This window comes from Elephas maximus, chromosome 3, assembly GCF_024166365.1.
Source record: "Elephas maximus indicus isolate mEleMax1 chromosome 3, mEleMax1 primary haplotype, whole genome shotgun sequence".
In the NCBI taxonomy this organism is placed as follows: domain Eukaryota; kingdom Metazoa; phylum Chordata; class Mammalia; order Proboscidea; family Elephantidae; genus Elephas; species Elephas maximus.
This window is the reverse complement of record NC_064821.1, coordinates 178,496,778-178,513,684: the sequence shown is the minus strand read 5'-3', so window position 1 is coordinate 178,513,684 and position 16,907 is coordinate 178,496,778.

Here is a 16,907-nt window from a genome sequence, read left to right as displayed (position 1 = left end):
TCTCTCCCTAATCCTCAGTTACTCACTCTCCTTCACCTTGACTTTAAATGTGGGCCTTGTTAAGCTTTCAGCTAGGCCTTCTGATAACTCTTAGTTGTTTTTCTAATAGTTAAATTAGAATGTAAAATCCACTCTCAGAAATTCTTCTGCTTTCCACCTACAAGTCTACTTATACTTGCCCCTGTCATCTTACTCTTTCCATCTGTTTTAATGAGGAAAGTGCACCCATTCTACCAAAGGCCATTCCCTCCACTTGTGTAAATTATGCTACCTTTTTTTTTTTTTTTTTTACCTTTTTGAGGATTTTATTCTCAGATTATTTTCCCTCTCCTGCCTTGGTAATTTTTCCCTTCCTGTCAGATTATTCCCTTCAGATTCTATGTACTACACTCTTACAATTAAAAATCTTTTGCCTCCAGGTGCAGCCTCATTTCTCTGGAACCCTTCCTAGTCAAACTTCTGTGTTTTCATCACACATTCTTCACGTCCTCAATTTCAGTTATTTTTCTTCTTTCTATCATTTGGTTTTCATCATCATCCCTTCACTGAACCTATTCTTGTGTCATCAACAACAATATGTTACTAAACCCAATGCATACTTCTCTATGGTCATCTTACTCTACTTCACAGCAGTATTCTTATGGTCAACCATTCTCCCCTTTGTTCTATCATTCTACTTTCTCCTGGTTTTCCTTCTCCCTCACTGATTGCTCTTTTTCTGTTCTTTCACTGGATATTCTTCTTTTGTTTGACTCTAATTCCCTTCTTTCTCTACTGTCTATCCCCTAGGTGTCTGCAGCCATTTCCACAAACTTAAAACCCATCCTAATGCATGGAGGCGTACATCCCCAATGCAGACATTGTCTTGGACTTCAGCCTTACATTTCCAACAAATGTTTGATGTCTTAGATGTTTCACAGGCATCTCAAATTTAACGTATTCAAAGTGGAGCCTTCATTTCTTTTCTTCTACAAATCTTTTGGTTTTTCCTGTATGCTATCATTTACTTAGAGGCCTAGAGGTATGGTTGATTTTCTTCCTTTCTCTCAACCACTCTTCCTATCTCTTCACATAAACTTCAGCATGACCTATTAATTGTATCTTCAAAATAAATCCTGATTCCTTGCACTTCTTTCATATCCTCTGCCACCCCTACATTTGGGTCACCATCCTCTCTTGCCTGCATTACATCACAACCATCCAACTATTTTACTCCTTCAATTCATTTTACTAAAGACTGCAAACTATGTTCATAAAATTAAAATCCTTATGAATTTTTATGTTCACAACTCTTAAATTTTTATTGCATTTGGAATAAAATCCTTTATTCATGGTGGCCAACTAAACCATACATTATCTTGTCTAAACCTAGCTGCCTGACCTCAGCTCAGCTCTTTTACCTTGACGATCCTATCCAATTAGCACACTGGTCTTTCTGCCTTTTTTTTGAATATGCCATGTTATTTTTCATCATGTGGACTTTTTTTTTGGATGTGTTTGCACACTTTTTGGGAATGCTTTTAATTTAGTTCTTAGTATGGCTAGCTTCTGTCTTTTATAAATGTTCTCTGAGTAACTAGCATTATCATTCATTCAGTTATGTGAGACGTAATTATGAGTATCATCTTTAAACATTTTTTCTTAGATCTCTCAGATCCAATCAAGGATAAGGCCATTTTGATTTTACTTTCTAAATATTTCTTGACTCTATTCTTTTCTCTCTCACTGCCACTATCTCATCAGCTTTGTCTTAAATGACTAAAATCTCCTGTTTTATTTCCACAATTGTGGAGAAAAGACCACAGACTAACAATTGAAAGATATTTTTATTGTTTATGACAAATGTATTGTAAGATGAAAGAAAGGAGAGTAATCATAAGCCAGGGGCTGAGACCACCTCATACCAGATTCTTCACATATCAAAATCATACACTTCCTTTTGATAAGAGTTTCACCAGAGCATTCCTTTAAGAATTTTCCAGTAGATAGCAGGGGAGGAGAGTGTGCATGATACTCAGGTAGTGATGACAACACATTTGATTTCCAGAAGGAAAGACGGATATTATAGACATAAATTAGCAAACTTAAAAAACGATATTTGACAAGTTCTATAATGGCGTAATAATACTTGTATAGAGAGTAAATTTCTACAGGGTCAGAGAGTTTGTCCAGGAGAGTAAAAGATCAAGATGTCTTTATTCGTTGAGGTTTTAACCTTTAGAATACCTGACATGAAGTTCTGTGGATGTGGAGGGATGAACTGCAGCACCAGCATCCACCAGCCATTCCATTCTCCACCACGCAGCCATTGTAATCTTCTCAAATCAGAAAAAAAAAAACACCACCACCTTCATCATCACAACAACAACAATATGAATACAACACACTTTTACCAAAATCTCATCAATGGGTCAACATTATCTGTAGGATACAACACCAAAATTCTTAACAGAACTCTAAGACCTGCCTGCATCTGAAGCCTCACCTTACAAAATTCTCCTCTTTAACCCCTGTTCCTAGCTGTACTAAGCTTTTAGTTCTTCAAATTCAACAAACTTCTTTTAGCTCCTTAGCTCCACTCAAGGAACATTCTGCCTCTTCCCCCTGAAGTGTTCTTTCCTCACCTCTTCCACTAATTAATTCCCATTTATCATTAAAATCTTAGTTCAAGGCCACTCCTACCTGGATGTTTACCCAGCACAAGGTCAGTTCCCCCTATTATTGTGATGACTGTACTTTCCTTTTTAGCACTCATCACAGTTTCATGTCTGTTGTGCCTAGTTCCAAAACGGCGTCTGTCACATATTATGTAAGAGATTAATAATATTTTTATAAAGTGAATTGAGATAATTAAGGGGAGAAAGAAAAACTATATCAATATTTTAAGTGGAGATTGATATTGAAGGTTGTTAATTTAAAAGTCATAAAAGTAATTGGGAAGTCAAATACTTTGGCAATACTCCATCATGTTTTCCAGATTCGTAAGCCATATCCATTGCTGTTGAATTGTTTCTGTGTCATAGCCGCTCTACAGGACAGAGTAGAACCACCCCACAGGGTTTCTAAGGCTGAAATCTTTACAGTAGCTAACTGCCATATGTTTTCCCATGGAGTAGCTGGTGGATTTGAAGCACCACCCTCGTTTAGCAGCCAAGTGCGTAACCACTTTGCCACCAGGACTCTTTTTTAATGACATAACATCAACTGATTTTTTGGTAAGCTCTGCCCTAAATAAATTAACCAAGTATTCTTAAAAAAAAAGAAAACTGGGAAAACGATGTCATACTGGTCTGGTTATATTTGAAATTCATATTTACTATTTTCTTAGAGTTTTTTTCATATTTTTGTAATGTAATGACTTGCTAAAAGTTTCTTGCTTTAGATACTTCATTTTATCTATAGAACTAATTCTGCTGGTGAAACTAAACCATTTCCTGTCATGTCGATTCTGACTAATGGTGATCCCTTATATGTCAGGGTAGAACTGTGCTCCTTAAGGTTCTCAGTGACTGATTTTTCAGTAATAGATCACCAAGGATTTCTTCCAAGGCAACTCTGGGTAGACTTAACCTCCAATCTTTTAATTAGCAGCCCAATGCATTAACTGTTTGAAAGTACTGTTTTTTTTTTTTTTTTTCCTTCATGGAAAGGATTGTAACTGTGTTGAAATATATCCATAATTAGACTTTCATTTACAAGTCAAAACCTAGCCAATAAACTTATAATCTTAGATGGTTGTGGCATTAACTCAGTGCATGGTCCAGAGTAAACTTAAGAAATTATGGCCATTTATATAATTGTGAATATTAGTATCATCATTATTATCATTCAATTCCTAAGTGCACATAGATGCTAGACTAAAATATAATAAAAGCTTTCAAAAACACACTTATTTCTAATAAACAAAACCAAAGAGGTCACTTTCTGTGGCATAAAGAAGAAATCGATACAGTTTTTGCAAAAGATAGAAAAATTCCTAATCTTTTAAACCAATCTAAAAATATTTATATTTTGTTCTTGTGGTTATCTCAACATAAATTCCTTCTTCCACTTTAAAAGTGACTGGAAAAAAATTTTAAGGCCTTACTCAAGAATAGTTTGAGTCTCATTTTTCCTTCTGTTTTGCATACCCTTGTAAGTGTCTGAAAAACAGCAACAACAACAACAAAAACACAGCTAGGTATAAGAAAAAAAAAATCTAGATATAACAGATGTAGTTTACAATCCATTGCCAAAAATCATAAAGTTTTAGAAGAAATTATTTAAGAGGTCCAGTAAAAACAATACTAAAAAAAGAAAGAAAAAAAAAAAAAAAAGAAGGGAAAAGTGATCTATTAAAAGACCTTTAAAGGTGCTTCTACTGAAGTTGAACAGATGGATACACAGTACACAGTCTGTTTGCTCTTTTTGTCCTTGAACATAAACTCTTGGAACAACAACAAAAAAAAAACAGAGAGAAAAAAGTATGGTTGAGAACTACCCACATAATGTGTATTGAACGGTATGAGGTAAAAAAAAGCACTAAGTTTAAACTAGAATAAAAGGTAATATTTATTATTTCCTCATAATTTCATATCTGCCAAATGTAACTCACTATTTTTTCCTTGATAGTTTCATAAAATTTTTTTTTTTGAAATGATTCTTATTTTTTTTTAAATGATTCTTAATTCAACCAATGAGCATTTATGGGACACTTCTCTGAACCTCAGTTTCTCCATTTGTAAAATGAAAAATAATATCTACCCTTTTAGTTTGTTGTGAGTATTAAATGAGAACCAGTTTATATGATACTGTTTCTGGTTTACTCATATTTCCTGATCTCCTTGGTAACTTCTCAATACTGAGGGACGGCGAGCAGATAATCTCCCAAAGTCTAACTCAAAAAAGAAAAAAAGAAACAAAGACCAACCCCAAAGCATTGGAATTGGAGCAGAAAAAGATTTCACTTGTTTGAAATTTTGCCAGTTTCATCCTGGGTTCAGTGGGCTGAGGATTTGTGAGATCCTCACGACTGCACCAATAAGCAGCATTGTGATAAACAGAGAAAAGACTGAAGTTGTCAACGATTTCACTTTACTTGGATCCACAATCAACACCCATGGAAACAACAGTCAAGAAATCAAGTGACATACTGCATTAGGCAAATCTGCAGCAAAAAATCTCTTTAATGTGTTGAACAGCAAAGATATCACTTTGAGGACTAAGGTGTGACTGACCCAACCCATGATATTTTCAATCACCTCGTATGCATACAAAACCAGAACAATGAATAAGAAAGACTGAAGAATTGAGTCTTCGAATTATGGTGTTAGCAAAGAATACTGAATATACCACGGACTGCAAGAAGAACAAACAAGTCTGCCTTAAAAAAAGTGTAACCTGAGTGCTCCTTGGAGATGAGGATGATGAGACTTTGTCTCATGTCCCTTGGACATGTTATCAGGAGGGACCAGTCCCTAGAGAAGGACATCATGCTTGGTAAAGTAGAGGTTCAACGGAAAAAGAGGAAGACCCTCAAGGAGATGGACTGACACAGTGGCTGCAATAATGGACTCAAACGTAACAATTGGTGAAGGATTGGGCACTATTTTGTTCTGTTGTACCTAGGGTCACTATGAATCAAAACCAACTTGATAGCACCCAACAAAACACAACAACACCATAGGCTGATCTCTTCTGACAACATGTCCAAAATATGTAAGACGCAGTCTCACCATCCTTGCTTCTAAGAAGTATTCTGGTTGTACTTCTTCCAAGAGAGATTTGTTCATTCTTTTGGCAGTCAATGGTATACTCAATATTCTTTGCCAACACCACAATTCAAAGGTGTCTAGTTTTTACTGGGTCTTCCTTGTTCATTTCACATGCATATGATGTGATCGAAAATACCATGGTTTGGATCAGGCGCACCTTAGTCCAGGGTGTGCAATGCGTCTTTTGATTTCTTGACTGCTGCTTCCATGGGTGTTGATTGTGGATCCAAGTAAAATGAAATCCTTGACAACTTTAATCCTTTCTCCATTTATCATGATGTGGCTTATTGGTTCTGTTGTGAAGTTGTTTTTTTTTTTTTTCTTTTTATTGTACTTTAGATGAAAGCTTACAGAGCGAACTAGTTTCTCATCAAACGGTTAGTACACACATTGTTCTATGACATTGGTTAACAAATCCATGACATATCAACATTCTCCGTTCTCAACCCTGGGTTCCCTATTGCCAGCTTTTCTGTTGTCTCCTGCCTTCCAATGCCATCCCCAGGGCTGGTGCACCCCTTTAGTCTTGTTTTTTCCATAGGCCTGCTCAACCTTTGGCTGAAAGGTGAACCTCAGGAGTGACCTCATTACTGAGCTGAAAGGGTGTCCGGGGCCATACTGTCAGTGTTTCTCCATTCTCTGTCAGGCCAGCAAGTCTAGTCTTTCTTTCTTAGTTAGAATTTTGTTCTACGTTTTTCTCCAGCTCTGTCCAGGACCTTCTATTGTGATCTCATTCAGAGCAGTCAATGGTGGTAGCTGGGCACCATCTTGCTGTTCTGGACTCAGTCTGGTGGAACCCGTGGTAGATGTGGTTCATTAGTCCTTTGGACTAATTAGTCCCTTTTATCTTTAGTTTTCTTCAATCTTCGTTGCTCCTGAAGGGGTAAGACCAGTGGAGTATCCTAGATGGCCACTCACAGACTTTTGAGACCCCAGATGCTACTTACTAAGGTAGAATGTAGAACATACTCTTTATAAACTACTTTATGCCAATTGAGCCACGTGTTCCCCAAGATCATGGTCCCCCCATTTGTGAGGATTTTTGTTTTCTTTATGTTGAGGTGTAACCCATATTGAAGGCTGTGGTCTTTGATCTTCATTAATAGGTGCTTCAAGTCCTCTTCACTTTCAGCAAGGAAGGTTGTGTCATCTGCATAATGGAGGTTGTTGATAAGTCTTCCTCCAATCCTGATGCCCCGTTCTTCATATAGTCCAGTTTCTTGGATTATTTGCTCCATGTACAGGTTGAATAGGTATGGTGAAAGAATACAACCTTGACACACACCTTTCCTGACTTTAAACCACTCAGTATCCCCTTGTTCTGTCTGAACAACTGCCTCTTGATCTATGTACAGGTTCCTCATGAGCACAATTAAGCATTCTGGAATTCCCATTCTGTGCAATGTTATCCATAATTTGTTATAATCCACACAGTTGAATGCCTTTGCATAGTCAATAAAACACAGGTGAACATCTTTCTGGTATTCTCTGCATTTAACCAGGACCCATCTGACATCAGCAATGATATCCCTGGTTCCACGTCCTCTTCTGAATCTGGCCTGAATTTCCTGTAGTTCCCTGTCAATATACTGCTGCAGCCGCTTTTGAATGATCTTCAGCAAAATTTTGCTTGCATGTGATATTAACAATATTGTTTGATAATTTCTGCGTTTGGTTGGATCTCTTTTCTTGGGAACAGGTATAAATATGGATCTCTTCCAGTCAGTTGGCTAGGTCTTCCAAATTTCTTGTCATAGACAAATGAGCACTTCTAGCACTGCATCCGTTTGTTGTAACATCTCAAATAATATTCCGTCAATTCCTGGAGCCTTGTTTTTCAACAATGCCTTCAGAGCAGCTTGGACTTCTTCCTTCAGTACCATCGGTTCCTGACCATATACTACCTCTTGAAATAGTTGAACATTGACTAATTCTTTTTGGTATAATGACTCTGTGTATTCTTTCCATCTTTTAATGCTTCCTGTGTCATTTAATATTTTCCCCACAGAATCCTTCACTATTGCAACTCGAGGCTTGAATTTTTTCTTCAGTTCTTTCAGCTTGAGAAACACTGAGCATGTTCTTGCCTTTTGGTTTTCTATCTCCAGCTTTTTGTACATGTCATTATAATACTTTGTCTTCTGGAGCCGCCCTTTGAAATCTTCAGTTCAGTTCTCTTGCTTCATCAATTCTTTCTTTTGCTTTAGCTGCTCGATGTTCAGGAGCAAGTTTCAGAGTCTCCTCTGACATCTATCTTGGTCTTTTCTTTCTTTCCTTTCTTTTCAATGACCTTTTGGATTTTTCATGTAAGATGTCCTTGATGTCATTCCGTAATTCATCTGTTCTTCTGTCATTGGTGTTGAACACATCAAATCTATTCTTGAGGTGGTCTTTAAACTCAGGTGGAATATACTCAATGGCGTACTTTGGCTCTTGTGGACTTGCTCTCATTTTCTTCAGTTTCAGCTTGAACTTGCATAGGAGCAATTGATGTTCTGTTCTATAGTCAGCCCCTGGTCTTTTTCTGACTGATGATATTGAGCTTTTCCATTGTCTCTTTCCACAGATGTAGTCAATTTGATTTTTGTGTATTCCATCTGGTGAGGTCTATGTGTACAATCACTGTTTATGTTGGTGAAAAAAAGGAAGAAGTCATTGATCTTGCAAAATTCTATCATTCTATCTCTGACATTGTTTCTATCACCAAGGCCATGTTTTCCAACTATAGATCCTTCTTCTTTATTTCCAGCTTTCACATTCCAGTCACAAGTAAAGTTTTCACTGGCTAATTCTTTTCAGAAGTAGACTGCCAGGTTCTTCTTTCTAGTCTGTCTTAGTCTGGAAGCTCAGCGGAAACCTGTCCTCCATGCGTGACCCTGCCGGTATCTGAATACCAGTGGCATAGCTTCCAGCATCACAGAAACATGCAGGTCCTCAGAGTATGCCAAACTGACAGACACATGAGAGGGCTGAAAGCTAGTTGACAGCAAGTCCCCGTATTGAATTTAGTGTTGTTTATAATTCAGTTTTGAGTTCTAGGATCTGTAGTAATGTCTCTATCAGAAACTTCAGCCTCAGCTTTGTTTATTATGGTCAGGTATCCTGTGAGCAATATAAGTTCGCAAGTGAAGATTAAGTAAATTTGTACGTTATAATGAAAACCCACATCAATCAATTCAACGCATACTTATTAAGTGCACTGTACACTTTTGTTGTTATGTGCCATTGAGTTGGTTCTGACTCATAGTGACCCTATGTACAACAGAAGGAAACACTGCCCAGTCCTGCACTATCCTCACTATTGTCGTTATACTTGAGCCCATTGTTGCAGTCACCGTGTCAATCCATCTCATTGAGGGTCTTCCTCTTTTTCTGCTAACCCTCTACTTTACCAAGCTTGATGTCTTTTTCCAGGGACTGATCCCTCTTGATAACATGTCCAAAATATACGAGACGTAGTCTTGCCATCCTTGTTTCTAAGGAACATTCTGGTTGTACTTCTTCCAAGACAAATTTGTTTGTTCTTTTGGCAGTCCATGGTGTATTCAATATTCTTCTCCAATACCACAATTCAAAGGTGCCAATTCTACTTCAATCTTCCTTATTCATTTTCCAGCTTTCACTTGCAAGTACTCTTTTAGGTGCTTTGAAACATGTTACCCATATTAAGGATAAAGATAATTGGAAAAGTTACATATGAATATATGGTGTGATGGTTAAGATTGTGCCTCAACTTGGCAGGGCCATGATTCTCAGTGTTTGGCAGTGGTATAACATTGTGACCTCTTCCTTGTTGAGATTTGATATGTGATCACCCCCACAATGGGATCTCCTAGGAGTAGCCAGTCAGTTGAAAGATAATATCCTTGGGCATGTGGTCTGCATCTGAATATAAGTGGACATTCTGGCTTTCGTCTGCTCTGGATCATGCAGCTGGCTTCTGTTCATCTGCCCTCCAGTTCTTGGGACTTAAGTTAGTAGCTTACCTGCTGTCTTGCCTCTCTATCTTAGGGTTCATCAACCTTCACAGACTGTGAGCATCAGCCCTGCTCTCCAACCTGCCAATCTTGGGTTCACCAGTCCCTGCTTCTACTTCAAACAGGAGAAGCCTCCATTGTGATTCATGGACTTGGGACATTCCAGCCTCCACAACAACATGAGCCATTTCCCTGATATAAATCTCTCTCTATATATATTTATAGGTCTTACTGGTTTTGCTTTTCTAGAGAACCCAGCCTAAGATATATGGTACATTAAAATACAAGAAAATAAAGTTATGTGTAATAAAGTATGAATAGTAGGTTGTTTGATTCCAAAAGAGTGACATACGTGTGTGCTGGAAGGTCTTGATATGGAGGAGAGTTTGTGAGGGAGAGAAAGGCTGGGGGCTGGGTGTATTCTAAGAAAATAAAAGCATGACAAGGCACAAAGGAATGGAAGTAAGATACCGTGTGGCAGTGAATAGATCAATTGATTGATGATGCTGGAGAATGTGGACTTCAGGGATACTAGTGGTTAAGAGCTATGGCTGCTAACCAAAATGTTGGCAATTTGAATCAACCTTGGAAATCTATGGGGCAATTTTACTGTCTTACAGGGTTGCCCAGAATCAACTGGATGGCAAGGTTGTTTTATTTATTTATTTATTTTTAAGTCCCTAGGTGGAGCCTTGGTGGCATAGTGGATTAGAGCTTGGCTGCTGACCAAAAGGTTGGCATTTCAAGTCCACTAGATGCTCCTTGGAAACCCTAGGGGCAGTTCTGTTGTGTCCTATAGGGTCACTAAAAGTCACAATTGACAGCAATGGGTTTGGTTTTTTGTTTTGTGTTTTGTTTTTAGTCTCCAGGTAAGAAGCCCTGGTGGCACACTTGTTAGGCACTCAGCTGCTCACCAAAAGGTTGGTGGTTGGAATCCACCAGGTGCTCTGTGGGAGAAAGATATGGCAGTTTCGCCATAAAGATGAGAGCCTTGGAAACCCTATGGAATGGTGCTACTCTGTCCTAGAGCATCGTTATGAGTCAGCATCAACTCATCAGCAATGGGTTAGTACCTGAATGGTACAAATGGTTAACACTCTCAGCTGCTAACTGAAAGGTTGGAAATTCAAGTCCACGCAGAGATGCCTCTGAAGAAAGACCTGGCAACCTACTTCCAAAAAGTCAGCCATTAAAAACACTATGGAGTGCAGTTGTACACCACAAAGTTGACACACAAAGGGTCATCATGAGTTGAAATCAACTAGATGGCAACTGGTTAGCGGAAAATAGCTTGAGAAATGTAGATTAGGACCAAAAACATGAGAATCCATTTCTTGTCACAATTTTTATTTTTATTTTTTTATATCAGGCTTGGTAGGCTCACACCAGCAATGTCATCTCTGAGAGTAAAGGTATCTCTAGCTATACAACATAACCATGTGTTTTCACTGGAATATTTTAAGACCTAGCTATTATTCTTTATATTATATTGGTGGAGGATTAATTTATTAAGTTTTAGTGTTGTTGGTGGTGGTACATTACCTTTATTGTTTGCTGCCTTCTGCCCTCCCCGGGCCCCTCCAGTAGTTTAAATGAAACTGCAGTCCACTAGCACATAGGTCTGTCAATCTTTAAATCTCTTCAGGTTTGCAAGAACCTGTATTTGTCAGTCCTCACTCCAGCTTCTATTGTCATGTTTTGAAATAATTGATTTTGATTGACAATCCGCTTACTACTTACTATTTTTATACCATTGGGGATGGAACTAATTGAACTATCCCTTGATATAACTGTCAGTCAAGTGACAACTCAAGCATCCTATAAAATTAAACAAAGCCTCTCAATCTGCCAAGAATGGATGATTATATCGTTGGCTTTGTAGAAGAAAGTTCACATATAAAATGTTTTCCTACCGTACAATGAGTATTAATATAATGTTTTAAAAAAATTAAAATATAAAATTGCATCCAGCAAAATACCCCTTCAATGAGGGTAAAATTTTAAATTTTTTTATTTGAGAAGGAAAAACATTGCTTGGTATAAAATACTTTCTGCCATTTCCTCTAAGGGTAGCAAATCAATGAAGTAAGTAATTTGTATTCTTTTAACAAAAGCAACCAAAAAAAGTAAGAAAAATTTAAAAAGGACAAACAATTCAGTAGCACTTCACCTGAGAATTAGAATGTCTCCTTCAAAATACAGCTCCATTTTGCACAGGTTTAACTTTAGAGGTGCTACATAGAAAAAATTTGGGTGTGCCAGACCAGTTTCCTTTTTTCTCTGTTCTGGGTTCAAGTTAATTGAAAAGCCACACAAAAGAATAAGCATGATAGAAACCAAAGCACCACCTTTGTAAAGAAGCTGTCATAGGGGAATGCAGTTTGTACCAACTGAGAAGTGGGCTTCCTTATCGTGAACCTCAAATTAGATGGGCATTCCCAGCTGATAGCCTGAGCTGGCACAGGACTCTTCTGGACAGGGGCAGAGCCTTTCTCAGAGGAAAAAAGCAGTATATTTTTTATCTACGTATACATCACTGCCAATTGAAAGGGATGAAGTAGCTTGGCTACACATGCCCAATATTTCCTTCCAAACTTACCAAAAAGACAAGTCATCCCACTATCTCTAATGAGCGAAGAGACAGAGAAAAGACAGATTGTTATGCAAATATAGCTATTCCTCAGGAAAATAAAGCACGGAAAAATGATCTTTTCCATGCTTTTTGGTGCTTTGAAGGATAGGAAGTATAGTGTATTAAAATTAACAATTTCAGGCTGGAGGCGGGGCCAAAATGGCTGACTAGGTAGAACTACCTTGGATCCCTCTTGCAACAAAGACTTGGAAAAACGAGTGAATCGATCACATACATGACAATCTACCAACCCTGACCATCAAACACAGAACTAAGGAGTTGACCTGAGTGACAGGGGAGCGAAAAGCCACATGGTGAAGCAGCAACTGTTTCTGGAACTGGCATCACCCACCACAGCCTTGAGCCCTCGTGGTCTCCTGGTGCAAGAGTGGTTGGGTGGATCGTGACTTACTGAGACAGGGAAAGCACAGGACTCAGTCCTATCCCCTAAACCCCTGGAGTAACCTCAGCAGAGACTCAGCCAGTGCAACCGGGCTGCACACTGATGTGGCTGACAGGAGAATGAGAACCCACGGGGAAGCAGGGACTGTTTTCAGAGCCTGCAGCCAGCATCCCAGTCAGAAAACCTTGGAGCTGGGCTTTGGACTAAGCACTAAGGAGCAGATCACAGCTTCCTGAGAGGGTGCAAGCATGGTACACAGCCCTAAACCTCTGGAGTAACCTTGGCCAGAAAACCTGCCAGCTCATGCAGGGTGCACCCTGTTCTGGCTGACGGGAGAAGGAAAAATCATGGGGAAGCAGCGACTGGATTTGGAGCCTGGAGCACAGCGTCCCAGCCAGAAAACCTTGGTGCTGGGCTTTGGACTAGGAGCGGAGAAGCTGATCATGGCTTCCTGAGATGGTGCAAGCACAGGACACAGGCCTGACCGTCGGGGGCAGTCTCGACCTAGCCAGTGCACACAGGCTACACGACCCTCTGGAATCTCAGATAAAACAGTGTTCACCAAACAAGATAAGTAACTTTGCCTATATTGCCATGCTACTCTCTCCTATCTATTCGATCCCTCCCCTTCGTACCCCAGGTGGCTTCATTAACATTGAAATTTCCTGGGCCAGGGAGTGAAGTGCTCTACAGGTTTTTTTTTTTTTTTCCTAACCCATTCTCCTGGCCTGACAGAAGCAGCAATTAACAATTCTGGAGAGAAAAATCCTTCACTGACTTCCTTAAACTGGAATAATAATACACAACCAGCTCCAGCCAAGCAAAAGAGATCCACAGTCTCTGGCTTTCATCTCTACAGGGAACCAGGTGGCTATTATAATGCAAAGGCAATTCTGATAGAGATCTGACTGTAATTGTTTTAGCAAAGCAATGGAAAGAGAAATTTTGGAGGTCTGATACCTATTAAACAGAGCCCTCACTGATCCACAACAGGGAATTGAAGGCTAAAGCTCCACCCACACCACCTAGCCACCTGCTAAAGGGGTCTGAGGATAGTGATGCCTACCAATCTTTAGAGGTACAAGCACTGGGTGCCTAATGTACAGCAGCAGAGCCCACTCACCAAAGTGCTCTGGGAATAGAGAAACTCCTGGCTCAGTGGCATGTGGGGGAAGGCTGTCAGCATCCTGCCCTCCTTGGAGTGTGACCCCCTGCTGCTACTAGAATCTGGTGAATATAACCATTACCACTACTCCTCTAAGTTAATAGGTGACAGCCTACACCACACACTAGGTGACCCACAATCACCACACCTAAGCTGATTCTATTCAAGAATAGTGAATGGACTCATAGGTTCATATATCTGATAACAGATCAAACCAGCTGGTAATAGGACATAAGTGATTCAAAGACTACAGCAATTAAGAGAGTGCAATCTAGTAGCCCATCTGGGTGTAATGAAACAAAACAAAACAAGAAGATAAGACTCCGTGAGCAAATATATAAAATAAATCATTACAATGTCCTGTAGATGGCTCGGAGACAGCAGTCGATATCAAATTACATAAAGAAGCAGACCATGATTGCTTCTACAAATCTCCAAAATAAAGAATCAAACTCTTTCCCAAATGAAGATACAATCCTGGAATTGCCAGATGCAGAATATAAAAAACTAATTTACAGAATGCTTCAAGACATCAGGGATGACCTCAGAGATGAAATAAGGAAATCTACAGAAAAAGCCAGGAACACACTGATAAAGCAGTTGAAGAAATCAAAAAGATTATTCAAGAACATAGTGGAAAAATTAATAAGATGCAAGAATCCATAGAGAGACAGCATTCAGAAATCCAAAAGATTAATAGTAAAATTACAGAATTAGACAACTCAATAGGAAGTCAGAGGAGCAGAATCGAGAAATTGGAATGCACAGTGGGGGAGGTAGAGGATAAAGCAATTGACACCAATATAGTTGAAGAAAAATCAGATAAGGGAATTAAAAAAAATGAAGAAACCCTAAGAATCATGTGGGACTCTATTGAGAAGAATACTTTGTGTGTGAATGGAGTTCCAGAACAGGGAGGGATAACAGAAAATACAGACAGAATAGTTGAGGATCTGTTGGTAGAAAACTTCCCTGGCATCATGAAAGATGAAAAGATATCTATCCAAGATGCTCATCGAACACCATACGAGATAGATCCCAAAAGAAAACCACCAAAGCATATTTTCATCAAACTTGCCAAAAACAAAGGTAAAGAGAAAATTTTAAAAGCACCCAGGGATAAACAAAAAGTCACCTACAAAGAAGAACCAACAAGAATAAGTTCAAACTACTCAGCAGAAACCATGCAGGCAAGAAGGCAATGGGATGACATATATAGAGCACTGAAGGAGAAAAACTGCCAGCCAAGAATCTTATATCCAGCAAAAGTCTCTCTCAAATATGAAGGTGAAATTAAGACATTTACTGTTAAACATAAGCTTAGAGAATTTGCAAAAACCAAACCAAAGCTACAAGAATTGCTAAAGGAAATTCTTTGGGCAGAAAATCAATAATATCAGATACCAACACAACACAAGGTCACAGAACAGAACATCCTGATATAAACTCAAATAGGGAAATCACAAAAACAAAATAAGATTAATTTAAAAAAGAAAAAAATGCTCAAAAAAGGGAATCATTAAACAGAAAAGGTTACAATAATCAAAAAAGAGGGACTAAATACAGGAGGCATAGATCTTCCATATGGAGAGGAAAACTGGCAATATAGAATGATAAAAGTTAGGTTTTTACTTAGAAAAATGGGGGTAAATATTAAGGTAACCACAAAGAGGTCTAACAATTCCATACTTCAAAATAAAAACCAAGAAAAGAATAATGACTCAGCAAAAATAAATTCAACTACTACGAAAACAAGGAACACACAATTTACAAAGAATAACTTCTGAACACAAAAAAGAAGAAAAACGAAATTTTCAACAACACACAAAAAAAGGCATCAAAATGACAGCACTAAACTCATACTTACCTATAATTATGCTGAATGTAAATGGACTAAATGCACCAATAAAGAGACAGAGAGTCTCAAACTGGATTAAAAAAACACTAGCTGTCTATATGCTGCCTACAAGAGACACACCTTAGAGACACAAATAAACTGAAACTTAAAGGATGGAAAAAAATATATCAAGCAAAAAACAATAAAAAAAGAGCAGGAGTGGGCATATTAATTTCTGACAAAATAGACTTTAAAGTTAAATCCACCACAAAGGATAAAGAAGGACACTACATAATGATTAAAGGGACAATTGCCGAGAAAGATATAACCGTATTAAATATTTATGCACCCAATGACAGGGCTGCAAGATAGATAAAACAAACTTTAACAGAATTGAAAAGTGAGATGCCTCCACAATTATAGTAGGAGACTTCAACACACCACTTTCGGTGAGGGATAGGACTTCCAGTAAGAAGCTCAATAGAGACATGGAAGATCTAATAGCTGCAATCAACCAACTTGACCACATAGACTTATACAGAACACTCCACCCAACAGCTGCAAAGTACACTTTTTTTTTCTAGTGCATATGGAACATTCTCTAGAATAGATCACATATTAGGTCATAAAACAAACCCTTGCACGGTGCAAAACTCCGAAATATTACAAAGTATTTTCTCAGACCATAAGGCCATAAAAGTAGAAATCAATAACAGAAAAATCAGGGAAAAGAAATCAAATACCTGGAAACTGAACAATACCCTGCTCAAAAAAGACTGGGTTATAGAAGACATTAAGGAGGGAATAAAGAAATTCATAGAATGCAAAGATACTGAAAACACTTCCTATCAAAACCTCTGGGACAGCGAAAGCAGTGCTTAGAGGTCAATTTATATCGATAAATGCACACATACATAAAGAAGAAAGAGCCAAAATCAGAGAACTGTCCCAACAACTTGAACAAATAGAAAGCAAGCAACAAAAGAATCTGCCAGGCACCTGCAGAAAACAAAGAAAAATTAGAGCAGAATTAAATGAATTAGAGAACTGAAGAACAATCAAAAGAATTAACAAAGCCAAAAGTTGGTTCTTTGAAAAAATTAACAAAATTGATAAACCATTGGCCAGACTAACTAAAGA